Here is a 17,708-nt window from a genome sequence, read left to right as displayed (position 1 = left end):
CCCCTTCTCCTTGTGCCCTCCATCTTTCCCAACATCAGGGTCTTTTCCAGTGAGTCTTCTCTTCTCATGAGGTGGCCACTTTGGCCAGCCATGTTTAGGGAAGCTCTTAATGTTTGATGTTTTGTTGTATTTTTTGGAAGCAACCCAGAGTGGCTGGGGAAACCCAGCGAGATGGGCAGGGAATGAATGAATAAAGGAAGGAAGGAAGGAAGGAAGGAAGGAAGGAAGGAAGGAGAGGGGAAAGTGCAAGCCGAAATCCATCCACGGATGGGACCGTTACTTTGCGTTACCTTGGATACAAACCCACACACTCATGGTCAAAGCTATGTCTCATGAAAGCGCTGTCCTGGTGCGGTTGTTAATGTGCTAGGCTCAACTTCTCTTAGCCATGGAAGTTCTCTCAGCGTGACTTGTTTCTCAGAGGGGAAAGGGGACTACCCTTTGATCAGCTGAAGTGAGTTCTTCTGAAGAAGGATGAGATACGAAAGGGACAAAAAACGTAATTCGAGTAACCTTGCTTTCCTCTTGTGTCATGTGGTTCCTAGGAAGGAGATGGAAGACTAGTTCGTGTATGCATATCAACCTATTTTTCTGTTTACTTTGGGAAAAAAGGAAAGCCCTAGGTTGGTTTCCATTTATCTTCCAAAAAGTCCTTGTCTGATGTGACTCCGGCTATAATCTGTTTCAAGGGCAGCTGCTCTTTAATGAGAGCGTTGAGATCGTGTCTATCTCCAGTTTACGAAAGAGCTGGAGAGGAGCGGGGAAAGCATGGAAGTCTATTATCAGTAAAGTGTTTCTCCTGCGTTTGTGACTGTTCTTAATGTTTTATGGAATATATGTGGTTGTGCGGTGGGGGTGGGGGGGACGGACATTATTTTTTAATATATATTTTTTTTGTTTAGGCATTTTCCTTAGGCACTTTTGAGTTAATTACTTATTCAGAGGGCTTCTTACTCAGTTCCTTGCAAAAAATGTGTTGTGCATTAATTCTGATTATGTACAAAAACCCACCTGCAAGGGAAAGAAAAAGAAGGGGGGGAACGACGACGAAATAAAGAAAGAAAACCTCTGAATCAGTAATGCTGATAAAATGAGCAGCTCTCCTGGGGCTTTGCCGAGAAGCTGGATACTGGACAAAATTAGAATCTTGTAGCTAAGGCTATTCATAATGTCATTAACATAAAGGCAATTAAATGAGTTTTTAACCTACAACCCTTTATTGTTATTAATGAACATTAGGAGAACACAGGAGATGAAATTGGTAATTATCTCTGCACCAAGCTATGCAATAATGTGTTTAAATATAAAAGCAAAACAAATGATTATTGTTGGTATTTTCAGCTGGAGGAACCCCAAGGAGCGGCTCCGTCACATTTAATCACATGGTACTACAGCAAGGGGGTTAATTAAATGAGGGCTCCACTTTCAGGAGGTTTGGCTACTCTGCTTAATGCGGAAGAAAGAAGCCTTTACATGCATTGCCAATGTCTTTCCAGGGGTTCCTTCCCACTCCCTTCAGCTTAACGACCTTTTGCAAAGGAAGGGAATAATTTTACTCTTTTTGAATGATAAACCGGAGTCTAGTCATCAGCACCTGACTCGTCACACCTTCCCAGGACCAGTGATTAGCTAAGAGTCAAGGTAGAAGTTTCGATAGAAATGTACAGGAAAGCGAGAATGAGGAATAGAAGGCCGGTTCTCCCCAAGACAAGTTTTCAACCTGCTGGAAAACAGTGGCTTTCAATAAGCCTGAAATTCATCCAAGGAAAAGCAACGAGGCAAATACCTTCTCTGCAAAGTGTTCAGCAAGCAGAACACGGCACTTTGCCAAGCAGCTAGCATAGTCTGGTGAGTTGCTAGAACCAATTACGCCACACTCAGAGTTATTCCAATGGACAATGCCAAATAGATGGCGTTGGCGGCTGTGGCAGCGACGGTTTTAATTCTAAAAGGGGCAGTAATTATATTTTGCTATAATCACCACCACAGAATATGATGGGATCTTGGCTGTGTGCAATCGGATTCAGCACAAGTCTTTCCCCAACGGTGCTCGCCCAACCATCTTTATAGCAAAGAGCAACGCCAGCACAGCAAAGGAAGGCTTGTGCCCTCTGTGCAGGCTGTGCATTTCAGCTAATTTATATAGGACCATCAGTATTTTAGGAGGGCGTCAAACAGGGAAGAGACACGGTTCCTAGCCGTGGGCCCACATGGTCGGCCCTGAATGGAAATGTTGGGGAGGGAGGAGGAAGCAGGGGTTATGAGAGATGAGGCGTCCAAGTCCAGAGTTGCCTCCATCACAAGAAGACATAAAAAGGCCAAACAATATGGTGGAAGAAGGCTCAGGAATGCCTAAGGTGGCTTTTGTGTTGGAGCAGGATCAGGACCATGGCTAACATCCAGGTCAGAGTTCAAGAGTAGGGATGGATATGTGAGTGGGTGGGTCGATTTTGGTTCTCTTCGTTCCTCACTTTTTCGAACATAAATTTGGTTCTCCACATTTCTGCAACAATTTGTGGGTTTTCTTTTTCCCCCTTTCAAATCCTCGTGAAAATTCTTCAGCCGTTTACTGCCGATTTCTCCTAATCAACACATTTTTATATGGAGCACTGACTGCTGTACACATTTTTGCAAGCAATTTCTCGTAAGATAATATGTTTTCGAATTGATTTTCACCCGTATATTCACTTTATATATATATATTTCTCCTAAGATAATACGTTTTTGAATTTATTTTACCTATATATTCATTTTTCACTTGTGCCTAATATATCCATTTTTGTAAACACTGGTTGGTTGGTTGGTTGGTTGGCGACCTCCCATCACAAAATTTGAATGAATGCAAATTTCAAAAACTGGCTATGGTTTTTTTGTTTTGTTTTTGTTCTCACGTTGTTTTAGAAAGTGTGAATTGGATAAATTTGGCTGTGAATGTGAATTGGATTTTCCCTCCATCCCTGTTCAGAGGCAAGAATTTCAGGACCACAAGCAGCAATCCTAGAGAGCTGACAGCAGCAAGGAGGGAGCAATTTGCCTCACTAGTAGCTTGCCATAACTGCTCAAGGTTTGTAGTCTGGTCGGAAGGAGCCAAAATTAAGTCCGTTCTGGATGCCAGTGTCCTTTCTTAGTCATTTGTTTGTTTGTTTGTCTACTGCTTCATGCCAATATAGGCATCTAACTGGTTTGGTGCAGCCATTAGCTCCTTGGTGCCAGGGTTTAAGTTATGGAGACTTGGGATGTGTGCACATTTAAACACATGTGAGGCACATGACTTCCCCCAAAGAACAATGGGAACTGTAGTTTGTTAAGGATGCTGGGAACTAGCTCTGTGAAAGGTAAACTTCAGTTCCCAGGATTTTGGGGGGAGGAATGCGCAGAGGAAGGTCAGGTTGCAATGAAGGAATACATAAGGTGGAAGATTCTCTTGGGAAAGTCTTTTTAAAAAATTACTAAGCGGGGAAGGGAAATGAAGATTTCTCTCTTTAAAGCAGGAACACCCAAACAGTATTAGCATAAAAAAAGCCAGCTGCTGAAATTATCCAAGCCTCTATTTATTAAACAAATGTAAGGCTCTTTTGAGTCCAGAGTACCCACAGAAGAGGCTGCCTGCTGTTTCCCTGTATGATTCACTGTTCTGCCTTGACTCCTGCCGCTCAGCTTCTGCTGTGGGTCAGGAATTCTGGTGCAGCTGTGATTTGGATGCAATCGGATTATTCATTCACTGCCGACACTCAAACCTGCCCTCAGGAGGCTTGCCTAGTACAGCAACTCATGCAAGGAGACAGGTGATGGGATTCTCTTATGCACTCCAAAATGAAAGCTTTCGAAGGCTGAAGTGTGCCTCTAAAAGCGGGGTGGGGGTGGGGGTGGGAGTGTTCTCATCTATTGGAAGTTTGAGAAACTTAAACTGATTTAAAGGAGGGTTGGTTCCTAATTCACACCCTGAATGGCACTTTCCTTGTGTGAACCTGTCAAGCGCAACCCTTTGCCACCGAAATCAATGGAGGGCAGTCATTGACTTTCGTAGGGTGCAAGATAAAATCCTAATTGCTTTAAATAAAGCCTGTAAGATAGAGCCTCTTGTCCCAAGAAGACGCATTGGAATCCAGCAGAGTGGAAAATAGCTAAGGATTCTTAAAAGACAGTATAATTAAAGCACAGCAGATCACAATCCCCTTGGAAGAGGAAGAAAAAGAGAGACCAGAATGAACAAGATGTTGTCAATGTGGCTTCACGGGGCACTGTTCAAAGATCTAAGGTTTTTATTTTTGTCAAAAAAAAAAAACTTGTACAGAAAGTAATGAAGATTTGGGGTCAAACCCAATTAAAGAATCAATTACAGCTCACACGGACACAAGAAAAGAACAAATCACTTCTAGACAAACACTTCTTTTAAAAAAGACACTGCCTTTTATGATTATACGGTAGGGGGAAAGACATATAAAGACATTTTCATCTATTGAAGTTGACTCCCAAATGACTAAGAAATTATAAGATGCGTTTGAAATGAGTTTTTGCCTGTAACGTGGAGGTAATTAACTTGGAGGATCAGTGCGTAGAGCACGTACCGCAAACAAACCAGAGATAAATAACCAACGCATCTGATAAAACAAATTGGTAAAATGAATAGAGGTAAGTTTCAACGGGAGTAAATAAAGAGAAGCATAATATAACCACAGGAATATATTTCATTAGGCAAATTAGCCACTGGCCTTTATACCGAAAATGATGTTCCAAAAGGTTTTGACAGCTTAACATAAAACAGAAATTATAATAACCAATAAAAACAAAAAGACTAGAACATGCATGGAAAATGTAAGCAAGCGTTCGACACTCACCCTCATTTGGCGTCCATCCAATCAGAAATTTTGTCCGCCACCCCCCTCCCCCCAAAAAACACCCCAGAATTTTTCCTCTTTCTAATTACTTCTAGGCTAGAGGCCTCAACAGAAATCATAGTTTAGAGGAATGAGAATTTTAAAAAAAATTGAAGAGCAACGGGAATTAGCTCCCCCCCCCGAACTAATGCATGCATTTTCCAAATAAAAACATAATGAATGAGGCCTTCCGGTGATAGGGAATCACAAAAGCAACTGCCTACAAGTCTACTCTAACTGCAATAAATTAATAATGAAGCTTAATTGCATTCAGGAAGAATAAGCACTGACAGGCTTAGCTCCTGCCCCACAACACCCCAGGCCAGTAGCTACTGCAAGGCTCCAGCTAAATCCATTTTGCCTACCCATTATCCCGGTGCCCTATTATCTCTCTAAGTAAAATATTTATATACTACTTTTCCTAAGCTCAAAGCAGTTGACATTAAAATAACACATAACAATTTAAAGCCACAATTACACAGAAGCAATCAGGGAGGAGGAGTGCGGCACACTGGCGACAAAAACATTCAATGGCCACAAAAAAAACCCACACAGATTGAATCAAAGCAGTTTTCCAATCAAAACAACCGCCCAAAGCCACCCGGATTTAATAGACCTTCGGGAAGGCGGTGAGAGCAGAGCTGTTCTTGACCTCCTCTGAAAGGTCACTCATCTCAGAACCTCATAGAGGCCTGGCTCCAGCAGGTGCTCATTGGGACTGGTAGAATGGCAGCCAGGGAGGCCCAACAGTAGGTGGCGCCAGAGCCAACAACAGGCAGACGCAACTCAATTCAGTTTTGCTCCCATCCTCCTCTCTGCTGAGTTCTACGAAGGCAGCCTTGAGACTAAGGAGGAAGGCAGGTGGTGCCGCCCCCTGGACTGGATCTAAATAAGAAGAGCAGGCAAGTGAGGGCTACTTGAGGCAGTGGCATAGCGTAGGTTGCCAGCACCCGGGGAGCAGCAAGTCAAGTGTTGCGCCCCTCTGGTGGACTGGGCAGCTGAGGTGGAGGCACACAGTGGGGAGGGGAGGGCAGAGCCCGCGAAGCACACGGCTGCCAGGGCAGGGCATGCAAGCATTGCGCTTCGTTGCGCCCCTCTCAGAATTTTGCACCCAGGGTCACTGCCCCTCTGCCTCCCCTCCACACACTACGCCTCTGACGGAAGGTACTGTGGTGATTTCCCTTTCATCCTAATTGGCAAATCTCTGCTGCCCCCCCTCTCAATGGTGAGTGACTTTGACCCCACTGCAGCAGTGTCCCCAAATGATGCAATGTGTTAAACACCACCTTCTTATTTGTTTATATGGGAGAAATTGAAAATGGTGTTCTTGGAGAAAGCTTTGCTTTAGGACAGGAGCGGGGTAACAAATGCAGCCCTCCTTGCCTTTCTGTCTGGCCCTTGGACCTCTCCCCAGGCCATACCCCTTTGTGGATCTGCTTCACAGCCCAAGCATATTTATAATAATAACTATAATATTTTACTTATACCCCGCCCATCTGGCTGGGTTTCCCCAGCCACTCTGGGCAGCTTTCAACAGAATAATAAATACAATAATCTATTAAACATTAAAAGCTTCCCTAAACAGGGCTGCCTTCAGATGTCTTCTAAAAGTCAAGTAGTTGTTTTTCTCTCTGACATCTGGTGGGAGGGTGTTCCACAGGGCGGGTGCCACTACCGACAAAGCCCTCTGCCTGGTTCCCTGTAACTTGGCTTCTCGCAGTGAGGGAACTGCTAGAAGGCCTTCAGCGCTGGACCTCAGTGTCCAGGCAGAACGATGGGGGTGGAGACGCTCCTTCAGGTATCCTGGACCGAGGCCATTTACATGGAGGCTGTTTGCATGGATGGACTGTGTCCTTGAGCTCCAGCAATAGCACTTGCTTGCCTACAATGGACTACAGAGAGTGGAGTCTGCTATGCATGGAAAATAGCCTATTGTAAAAACGGAACATTTACATATATTGCAGTGCCCCTGGACACACCTGGCACTTGCCTGTGGCCCTCCAAAGGTTGCACAGAAGGTCCTTGAGGTGTAAAAGGTTCCTGACTCCTCGTGTAGGAGCTAAACCTGCTCCGTATCTGGTGCCGACCTTGTGTGGAGCGAGGGCCAGTTTCACGCCTCTCGCTGAACTGCCCACAACACAAAGCTGAATTCCAGGTTATATCCTGTGTATTTAGAACTTGATGAGGCTCACGGCGAACTTGAATCATTCTCCATCTTGTGCAGCCATTCATCTACATATCCCTGGACAGGGATTTATGTCTTTGTGTTGTGGAACAGATATTTGTATGCAGTGCTGTTTTTATATAAAAAGAGTTGCTGGAACACACCATGAACTTTCACCTTGTTCTCTTACAATGGCAATGGGGCCCACCTGAGAGGTGCTGGAATTGAGCTTTTTTCTGGCTGAAAAAAGCCCTCTTTGTATGTATTTGCTTTTACATTACACCTCCTCAAAGATTGCAAACAGCAACCATTCTAAATCCATACGCCATATGACACCCGCCAACATTTCTCCAATGAAAATAGGGACGTCCCATTCCATAATGATAATTTTACTATTTATACCCCACACATCTTATTGGGTTGCCCCAGCCACTCTGGGCAGCTTCCAACATATATAAAAAAGCATAATAAAACTTTAAACATTTTAAAAGACTTCCCTATACAGGACTGCCTTCAGACGGCTCAGGGGTTAGATACTGTAACTCCATATGGTCCAACATTTCTCCAGTGAAAATAGGGACATCCTAAGAAAAAGAGGGACATTCCAGGATCAAATAATAAACCGGGACAGGTCCCCTAAATCAGGGACATCCCTAGAAAATAGAGACACCTGGAGGGTCTGCCATATGCAAAACGTATATAGTCATAACGTAGTGATATTGTTCCCTATATAAAATCCCTGTGACGAAAACAACCTACTATATCAATTGCCTACTCAATTACCGTATTTTTCGCCCTATAGGACGCACTTTTCCCCCCTCCAAAAATGAAGGGGAAATGTGTGTGCGTCCTATGGGGCGAATGCAGGCTTCAGGAAGCTATCCGCAAGCCTTGGGAGCCCGCGGGAGTTCCCGCCGGGCTCCCAAGGCTTGCGGACAGCAGCCTGCAGCCCGAAACCTGGGGAGCGCAGCAGAGCGCACCCCGGGCTTCGGGCAGCTCTCCGCAAGCCTGGGAGCCTGGCGCGACTTCCCGCCGGGCTCCCTAGGCTTGCGGAGAGTAGCCTGCATCCCGAAGCCAGGGACACGCTGTGCAGTGCGCCCCGGTCTTCGGGCAGATATCCACAAGCCTGGGGAGACTGGTGGGAAATCACGCCGGTCACCCCAGGCTTGCGGATAGCAGCCTGTTCTGGGGGCTGGGGTCAGGGGAAGCTCGGGCTTCCCCCGCCCCAGCCCCGCACCGGGGGGGAAATAATTTTTTTTTCTTTATTCCCCCCCCCCAAAAAAAACTAGGTGCGCCCTATGGGCCGATCGCCCTATGGGGCGAAAAATACGGTATGCAATACATTAGATACAGATTAATTTTAAGGCAAATTAATAAGTAACATATAGCAATAAACCAATTGATGCTGTCCCCCATTCTGTTCCATATGCTCAAATGTCTCCTAATGAGCAGCTGAGGGTTTATTGAGCCCTGAACTTTGCTATTCTAGCATCAAATGAACATGCTCAACTTCTCCACAAATTCGCATTGTCTTCCCTCTCTGTTTCTGATCAAATCAGTTAGTTGGACCAAATTTCCTTTAACCAACTGTCTATAAACAGACAAGAGAGTTAAGATTTTTCCAGTTTTGGCACAGAATCATTTTATACTGTGGTCAATGGATAGATCACCATCTCTTTAATGATGGCGTCGGCATTGTAGGGCACCCTGAAATTTCATGGTATGGCAGCACAAAAATACTTGCATGAATAAACAAACAAAAACAAACAACACTGAGCCTTACATTCAGAGCAAATTGTGGTTTGCGTACAATTGAAGCCGTATTTATATACATATATTTTTTAATCAGCCACGTGTGTCCAACCCCCCCAGCCCCTGCTGCCCTCATCCCCTTAGCCAACTTGTTCTAAATACCTGTCAGGTTCTTCCCTGACAGCTACAGATCTCTCTTCACTGATGTTGAATCTTCTCGCGTTTGCTGCTTAAGTCTGCTATACACTAGTGTAAAGGGGGAAAAGGCCCAGGCTATTCATAGATTCTTATAGATTCAGGAATGATGTGCATACTAAACAGGCTTCCCTATTGCTCCTTGTAGTCGCTCATAAGTGCAGCTGTTTTAGCTTCTTTTGAACTCCTAGTTGTTCTAGGAAGCCATTAAGCTACATGAAGATGTACTTGGGTTGCCAGCTCTGGAGCAGGAAGAGGAAGACAAGATGGCCTCCAGCACTTTGTTTATAAGAACGCTTTCCTTCCAGCAATCTGTGTCAGCGCCAGGTAGAAGGATGGTGTCATTTCTGTCCTTAAGGCACCGATCAAGCAATGCTGTAAACACAAATCCTCCCATTTTGTACATTCCACTTACTCTTGAATCAGGCGTCTTTCAAGTTGGGGCAGTCGCTGCTGTAGAGAAAAAAAGATTCAGCAGGACATGTAAGCAGGCACATTTAAAAGCAAAACAAGTGCACAAGCAGCTGTGCGTCCTCTGAACTGTTTGTTTTTTATTTTATTTTTTAAAAACTCCACCTTTCAGGGCTTAAACCTGACATTTTCCGAACTGATATACTTCTTTGTTAGACCTAGGGCTCAGCTACATTAGCCAAAAAACAGTGTTTTGAATGCGTTATAAACATGCAACACCAGATGGCGATGGAGAGCAAAAAATGATTCTAAGTGATTTTACATAGTGGTTTCCCCCCCCCCTTTTGTTAAAACGATTTAATTTCTGACTTATTCATAGTGGAATTTTTCTTGTGTGTTGATCCACCCCTAGTTGTTTGTGGGAGAGATAGAATGAACGCTTTCCTTTGCAAAAATAAAAATAATAAAATATTCACATAGACACAGAGAGAGAAATTACTGTATTTTTCGCTCTATAAGACACACTTTTTCCCTTTCCCTTTTCCCTGCAGCAATCCCTCTTGCTGTTCTGGCTTCAGGGATAGCCGCGCAAAGCCTCTTCAATAACATTTGATTCAGAATATTTTTTTTGTCTTGTTTTCCTCCTCTAAAAACTAGGTGTGTCTTATGGTCGGGTGCGTCTTATAGAGCGAAAAATACGACAGTTTAACGGGAAAAGTATCCGTTGTGCTCCCACCTCGTCCTGCAGGATTTGCATGAGTAGAGCAAGTCTCATACAGCCACAGCAAATCTGGATCTAACCATATTTCTGTTATTATTAAAGTAGCACCCCCACCCCCGCCTTCACATTGCCTCCCCATAGCCGGTAAGGGAGGTGCCAGGTTTGGGGAAGGATGTGTGAGGGCTCTGGCAGGGTCCTAGAGGCCTCCCGCCTCCTTCCCTAAGCCAGACAAGTGCTAACTAGGCTTTGAGAAGGAGGCAGGAGGACTCTAGGATCCTGTTAGAGCCCTCATGCCTTCTTACCAAAGCCCAGAGCTTACTAGATCTTTCGGAAGGAGGTAGGAAAGTGCCTGTACAGGGGGAGTGGTCATGCTGTGATAAACCCCACCTCTTCCGAGGGCCAGACAGAGAGGTCTAGAAGGTCACATGTAGTCCACAGGGCCAAGTTGCTCCACCCCAGAGGAAGGCCAAGATTTCCAAAGGTGCATTTTGTCCTATCAGTGCTGCAGTGGGGAGACTGAACCAGCTGAGTGTCTCCCGGCAGAAAGGAACCAAAGCTGGAACGTCTGCCGAGGAGAGCAACCAAGATGATCAAGGGTCTGGAAACCAAGCCTTATGAGGAACGGTTGAAGGAGCTGGGCATGTTTAGCCTGGGAAAGAGGAGACAGAGAGGAGATATGATAGCCAAAGATCTTAAGGGCTGTCACATGGAGGAGGGAGCATACAGTGGTACCTCGGGTTAAGTACTTAATTCATTCCGGAGGTCCGTACTTAACCTGAAACTGTTCTTAACCTGAAGCACCACTTTAACTAATGGGGCCTCCTGCTGCCGCCGCGCCGCCGGAGCACGATTTCTGTTCTCATCCTGAAGCAAAGTTCTTATCCTGAAGCACTATTTCTGGGTTAGCGGAGTCTGTAAGCTGAAGCGTATGTAACCTGAAGTGTTATGTAACCTGAGGTACCACTGTACTTGTTTTCTCCTGTTCTGGAGGGTAGGACTCGAACCAATGGATTCAAGTTGCAAGAAAGCTTTCTGGGAGTAAGAGCTGTTCAACAGTGGGACAGTCTCCTTCGGGAGGTTGTGGAGTCTCCTTCCTTGGAGGTCTTAAAGCAGAGGTTGGATGGCCATCTGCCATGGATGCTTGAGTTGATATTCCTGCATTGCAGGGGCTTGGACTAGACAACCCTCGGGGTCTCTTCCAACTATATGATTCTACGATGCTCTGTCTGCCCCTGATGCGCCAGACGCTGGATTCCATGGAGGATCTTGTGAAACATGCACCATCTTAACTGAGGGAATCTGGGAAGGACTCTGTGGAGACAGGCTCCTTTTGCTCTAGCAGGGAAGCAGTGCTGTCAGGGCCAGGCCGCCCATCAAACTGAGAAACACAGGAGCTGCCAAGCTGGAGCACTCTGTATATTTTATAACAACAACTCTGAAATCCACCGGCTTACAACTGAGCCACATATAGTGACCTGTAATGAGGTGAATGGATCAGGGTGAACTGACACCAACCAGAGCCCTCTCTTCCCGGGGTAATACAACAGCGCATTTTTAGGTAACAAGGCTGTCCCTTCCCAGGGGTGCAGTGAACAAAGCGAAGATGGGGAACTAAATTCAGATAAGCTTTCAGAAATGGAGCCAGTTACCCTCTGTCTCCCTCCCTCCCGCCCTGATTCTTGGCTCCCCAGTCGAGCTTGTTTAGGCTCCTGGACTCTTGCCATTTCGAGTTGACGTTTCCCTTCTAAATGGCATTTCAACATGAATCTCCCTAGGTGTCCACCCTCCTTGCCTGGATTAACTCTTGGGCGCCATATGGTGCAAAAGGCCTGTCACACATTCTCTGAATCAGTTATTTCTCTTTTTTCCCCTTCTCTTTTTAAACTGCCAGACTGCTGACTCCTTTGGCATCGTGCCCTGTGCCTGCGATATGCAGCCTGCAAATAATTGAGAATGAATCTGGTGAGGCTTTTTCACGGCGAAATGTTTCCTTGGTGCCTATTTTCTCCAAATGGTACATGAAAATGCAAACATTTTCAATAGTGGTTATTCAGATTCACATTATTATTGTTGTTGTTGTTGTTATTACATTATTATTATTACATTATTTTTATAACAAATAACATTAACAAATTTTCATAAGATTATTATTGATGATGATGATGAAGAACAGTATCAATAATATAACACCGATCACATACCTAGTCCAGGCAGTTTGTTGTTGTTTAGTCGTTTAGTCGTGTCCAACTCTTCGTGACCCCATGGACCAGAGCACGCCAGGCACTTCTGTCTTCCACCCTGTTGTCTTTGTCCATGGAGTTTTCTTGGCAGGGATACTGGAGTGGCTTGCCGGTTCCTCCTCCAGGTGGATCACGTTTGGTCAAAACTCTCCACTATGACCTGTTCATCTTGGGTGCCCTGCTCAGCAGAGTTCATAGCTTCTCTGAGTTATTCAAGCCCCTTCGCCATGGCAAGGCAGTGAAGGGGTAGTTTGTTGTTGTTTAGTCGTTTAGTCGTGTCCGACTCTTCGTGACCCCATGGACCAGAGCACGCCAGGCACCTCTGTCCTCCACTACCTCCCGCAGTTTGGTCAGAGAAGGGGTAGTTTACAGAACTGCAAATCACATATGAAGAAGAAGAAGAAGAAGAAGAAGAAGAAGAAGAAGAAGAAGAAATGGATTTCCATTTTAACTAACTCTTACCCCCTTTGCAAGTTTCTCTTTTCATTCCGTTTTCATTATCACCAAGCTTCTTCAGTCTCTCTTTTCAGGCATTTGAACCTACATAAAGCACACACAAGGGGTCAGGATTGATAGATTATCCACCTGGAATTCCCATTTTTGAGCAGGGAGTACCTTTTGGTGCTCCAGATGTTGCTGTACCACAACTCCCATCATCCCCGGCCATCAGCCTTGCTTGCTGGGGCTGATGGGAGTTGTAGTTCAGCATCATCTGCAAGGCCAAATGTCTCCCACAACTGGCTTCAAATCTTCTAACACTCTGGTTTTGCTCAGAAGCTTCATTTGGCAGAAGATTCCCTTCCACGCTTTCCTGTTCCCTCACAGAAGCACCACAAGCCACGCCACCATAGGAAAGTGCTTGAAAGCAGCACAGCTAGTAAGCTTCTTAGTGACACCCCCACTTCTTTCCCTCAAGGAGAGCCAGTGTGGTATAGTGGTTAAGAGTGGTGGACTCGTAATCTGGTGAACCGGGTTCGATTCCCCGCTCCTCCACATGCAGCTGCTGGGTGACCTTGGGCTAGTCACACTTCTCTGAAGTCTCTCAGCCCCGCTCACCTCACAGAGTGTTTGTTGTGGGGGAGGAAGGGAAAGGAGAATGTTAGCCGCTTTGAGACTCCTTCGGGTAGTGATAAAGCGGGATATCAAATCCAAACTTCTCTTCTTCATCTCGGGCAGTGGCATAGCGTGGGTTGCCAGTGTCCGGGGCTGTACAGAGGCGACAAGGAAGGGAAATGGATGGAGTACATACGCACATTCAACTGCCTAATGGCATCTGTGTCACCCATGAGATCACAGCTGCAGAGATAAGTAAAGAAGAGTTGTTCTGTTGTCTGGAGAGGTCACTTCCTGGTTTGCATGGAGAAGCCATTTTCAATGGAGCCCAGCAAGTGAAGCATGCGGCTGTATTGAGGCAGCACCAGATGTTGAAATTTCCCACCCCTAAAAACCGCCCCTGTGCCCCCTCATGCTATGCCACTGATCTCAGGCAATAGTGCTATGCCAATTAGAAAACAGACTTGCTCTCTGTGGCTCCAGAGGGCCAGACCAGAAGAACAAATGGGTGGAAACTTCAAGAAAGCAGTTTTAGGGTAAACGTTAATGAAATCCCATTGCTTGGTAGGGCTGGGCAAAGCTCCTGACTTGAAATGCTGGCGAGCCATTGCTTGTCACTGTAAACAATACTGAGCTGCATGGACCATTGGTCTGACTCAGCAATTCATTACCCAATAGACACACTGAGCAAATGCTTAGGCTACCAGCAAAAGCAGGGGCACACACACACACACACACACACACACACACACACAGAGAGAGAGAGAGAGAGAGAGAAATTACTGAAATAATGTGTGTGTGTGTGTGTGTGTGTGTATGTGTGTATAAGCATTCTCATAGGAAAAATCAGAACTTTGTTAGACTTCCTTATGCTCCACTACACACACTTCCCGCATTTTTGCTCCCTGTGCAGGGTGATGAAAGATGACCCCACAGAGCTACAGTTCCCTGCGTAAAACTGTATCCCTCTTCACAGAAACCTCTGGCCAAAACCTCTGTGAGGGGTCTCCTAACAACTCTCACCACCCTTAAAAACACACACACAAAAACCAACAACCCCACAGTTCTAGCTATGTGCTCTCGCCCTGAATAAAGGTAAAAGGTAAAGGTACCCCTGCCCGTACGGGCCAGTCTTGACAGACTCTGGGGTTGTGCGCCCATCTCACTTAAGAGGCCGGGGGCCAGCGCTGTCCGGAGACACTTCCGGGTCACTTGGCCAGCGTGACAAAGCTGCATCTGGCGAGCCAGCGCAGCACACGGAAACGCCGTTTACCTTCCTGCCAGTAAGCAGTCCCTATTTATCTACTTGCACCTGGGGGTGCTTTCGAACTGCTAGGTTGGCAGGCGCTGGGACCGAGCAACGGGAGCGCACCCCACCGCGGGGATTCGAACCGCCGACCTTTCGATCGGCAAGCCCTAGGCGCTGAGGCTTTTACCCACAGCGCCACCCACGTCCCTCTCGCCCTGAATAGCCTGCATCAAATGGTAGGGTTGAATTTCAAGGCCTACAAGGTTCCATCCAGGGATTTTTATCAGCTGGAACTCAATTCCTCTCAGGTGGCACCTCTCAAGTGGACACCATTGCCCTTCTAAGAGAACAAGGGAGGTGTTCAAGGTGAGTTCTAGAAAAACAGCACTGGTTCCATCCAGCTCTATAATGTGGATCATTCCTTCTAGACTTTTGGATGCCTGCACACTTTCTGGGCCGGGCACCAAACTTAGCTCATGTTCAATTTGGTGACCCAACAGGAACTCAGTAAACTTCCTATTCTTTCTGGCTGCAAAAATGAGGTGCAGTGGGGCTGGTGGTCTGCACCCCACATTTTGGGTCACAAATCTCGGGCTACTGTAATGAGCAGTCCGTTGAATTGTTAGGTTGTTTGGAGAAGGGCTGCAGCTCCTGGCATTCAAAAAGTCCCAGGTTTAATTCCTGGCTTCCCAGGTAGGACTAGGAGAGAAGCCCCATCAGGAGAGCTGCTGCCAATCTGAGCTAAATGGACCAATGGACTCAGAGGCGGGGGGTGGGGCCATGGGGGAGGGGCAAGCGTCCCAGGGAGGCAGGGCGAGACACCCATGCGGGGTGGAGCAAGCCGCCCATGGTAGGCTGCTTCCTGGGCGGGGGGGGAGCCTTACCGCTTTGCCAGCAGCCTTCCTCCCTTCCCTCTTCCTTTTGACAGCTTGGGGGAGGAGTTCAGCCTACACTCGAGTAGGACCCTGGCAGAGACACATGCCCGACTGGCATGTTCTCTTCCTCCTGGTCCATCGTTCAGGAGCTTCATAAGCTTTCTTCAGCCTGAACATCACAGCGACCGATGCCAACCGACACCGGCACACTTAGGGATCCGCAGAGTTTGCACATTTCGCGTAACAGACCTCAGCAACTCAGCATTTTGGCTAATCTACTTTATTTACATATAAACACACACGGAGCACTGCGATATGGCTCCCTCTCTCTTTAGCATCAGACAGCAAAGAGAAAAAAAGAACGAAGGACAATAATCCCACTTCACGGAACACAGTAACACAAACATCCTGTCTCCGTCACTTCCCACTCTGTGGAGTCAAAACATACACCATCATGTGAAAGACAAAAATCCCATGACTGCAACCACGGAGCAGGAATTCGAACAGCTTCCACCATCCCCACTCCCCAGAAAGCAGCCTGGAAGTGGGGGGCAACAGCACACTGCCCACCGGCAGCTCCCAAGCCTCCCCCGAGTTGTTAAAACAAAGGGGGAAGGGGGGAAGGGGGGTGGCAAGGTGGGGAAGCTCCGCTCCTTCCTCTGATGGCTCGGGGTAGGCTTGGGAGTTGTGGGGAGACGGTGTGCCAAATGTCACCCCCCTCAGTGATGACACCCAGGGCGAGCCACCCCCACCGCTCCCCCTTCCTCTGCCCCTGAATGGATTGACTCAGCATTCGGCAGCTTTCTATATTTCACAACTTTTTCCTGAAGCCCTCCTGGACACTGGAAGCTTACTCAAACTCTGGTTTTCTATCTCGGCAGGGAGTGTGTAGAATATATATATATATATATTCCTCTTTTTTAAGGAAGTATATGTGTGGGAAGGAAATTGACAGGTAGCATTGGTTATGCTGGTAGTTCAGGTGCAGCCGTGTAGGCAGGCGGAGGTGTTTTGTTCCCTTGTGATGTGCTCAAATGAAATATTTGTACAATGTGTCTGCACAAAACTTAAGAGTGTTTGGTGCGTTCTGCCGTTAAGGAGAGATGTGACTCTGCTATTAATTCAGTTTTGTGAAATGAAAGTGATAGTGGAGCCCACTGCACGCCGGTGGAACTTCTGAACCGCAACAGTGACAGCAAAAAAGTGTTTTGTGTTTGTTATTTACTACGCGCTAAGGGTATGAAATGTCTTTGCTGTCATTACGCCTTGTGATTTTTTTTGTAGTGAAGTTTTAAAGAGAGAGAGAGAGAGAGAGAGAGAGAGAGAGAGAGAGAGAGAGAGAGAGAGAGAGTCGGTGCCCAATGTGCGTGGAAGAACTTTCAAACAACAATATTTATTATACATGTATGTACTGTATATATTTGCCGCTTTGCTGTCACCACGGTGTGGTGTGTTCTTGCGGAAATGAAAGGGGACCAGCACCTTGGGTGCCACGTTGCCTTGTGCCTCAGCGACACAGCTATTGACTGGGTTGTAACAAGAACCACTCGTTCCGCAACGAAGGATCAATCAAACGGAAGCTTTAGCTTAGCCTATTTAACCACGAAGCCTGATATGCAGATATGCACTAATTATCAATGGTTTCTTGCCAAACAACGGACAAGGAAAAAACAATATGAACAGTGAAACCATATCTTTTTTTCTTTCTTCTTTCTTTCTTTCTTTCTTTCTGCCCCTGCCCTTTTGTACACACTGCATTGTAAAATACGGCCATCGGATTAGTTTGTTACGTATCCCTATCACCTAAAACTCTGTTTCGAAAGGGTGTGCTTGCCTGGTGCATTCCCAAGCAAACCTATTTCTTTTTAAATATGTTGACTGCACTGTTCTTTAGCCAAACGATCAATTGCTGGGGCCCATCGCCTGTTCCCTTTTAATAAACAAGGATTCACGACCCATGGGTGTTATACGCCTGCTTGCACACAGGGTGGCAGAGCTTTTAACAAGTAGGCTGTATTTGAATTCAAAAAATGGAAGGTCTTGCTTAAAAATTAAAACAAATAGTGATTTCTGGTGAAGCTCATTGCACCACAAGTTGCCCAGGACACCCAGCAAATGAATTAAGGAATTGCCTGTACCAGATGTATCACACCCTAATGCTGATTTGATGT

General features: G+C 46.3%; 1 long non-coding RNA gene across 1 annotated transcript; it reads right to left on the bottom strand.

Moving 5' to 3' along the window:
* Positions 1–8,404: 8,404 nt before the first annotated feature.
* LOC128415526 (uncharacterized) lies at positions 8,405–15,801 on the bottom strand. Its single transcript, XR_008330979.1, has 3 exons — positions 15,547–15,801; positions 12,823–12,900; positions 8,405–9,441 (listed from the first exon to the last, which is right to left on the bottom strand). It is a non-coding gene; the product is annotated as an uncharacterized LOC128415526 (long non-coding RNA).
* Between the last annotated feature and the right edge of the window lie 1,907 nt (positions 15,802–17,708).

This window comes from Podarcis raffonei, chromosome 6, assembly GCF_027172205.1.
Source record: "Podarcis raffonei isolate rPodRaf1 chromosome 6, rPodRaf1.pri, whole genome shotgun sequence".
Lineage (NCBI taxonomy): Eukaryota > Metazoa > Chordata > Lepidosauria > Squamata > Lacertidae > Podarcis > Podarcis raffonei.
The sequence above is the reverse complement of the archived record's forward strand: the minus strand, read 5'-3'. Positions and strand labels throughout refer to the sequence as shown.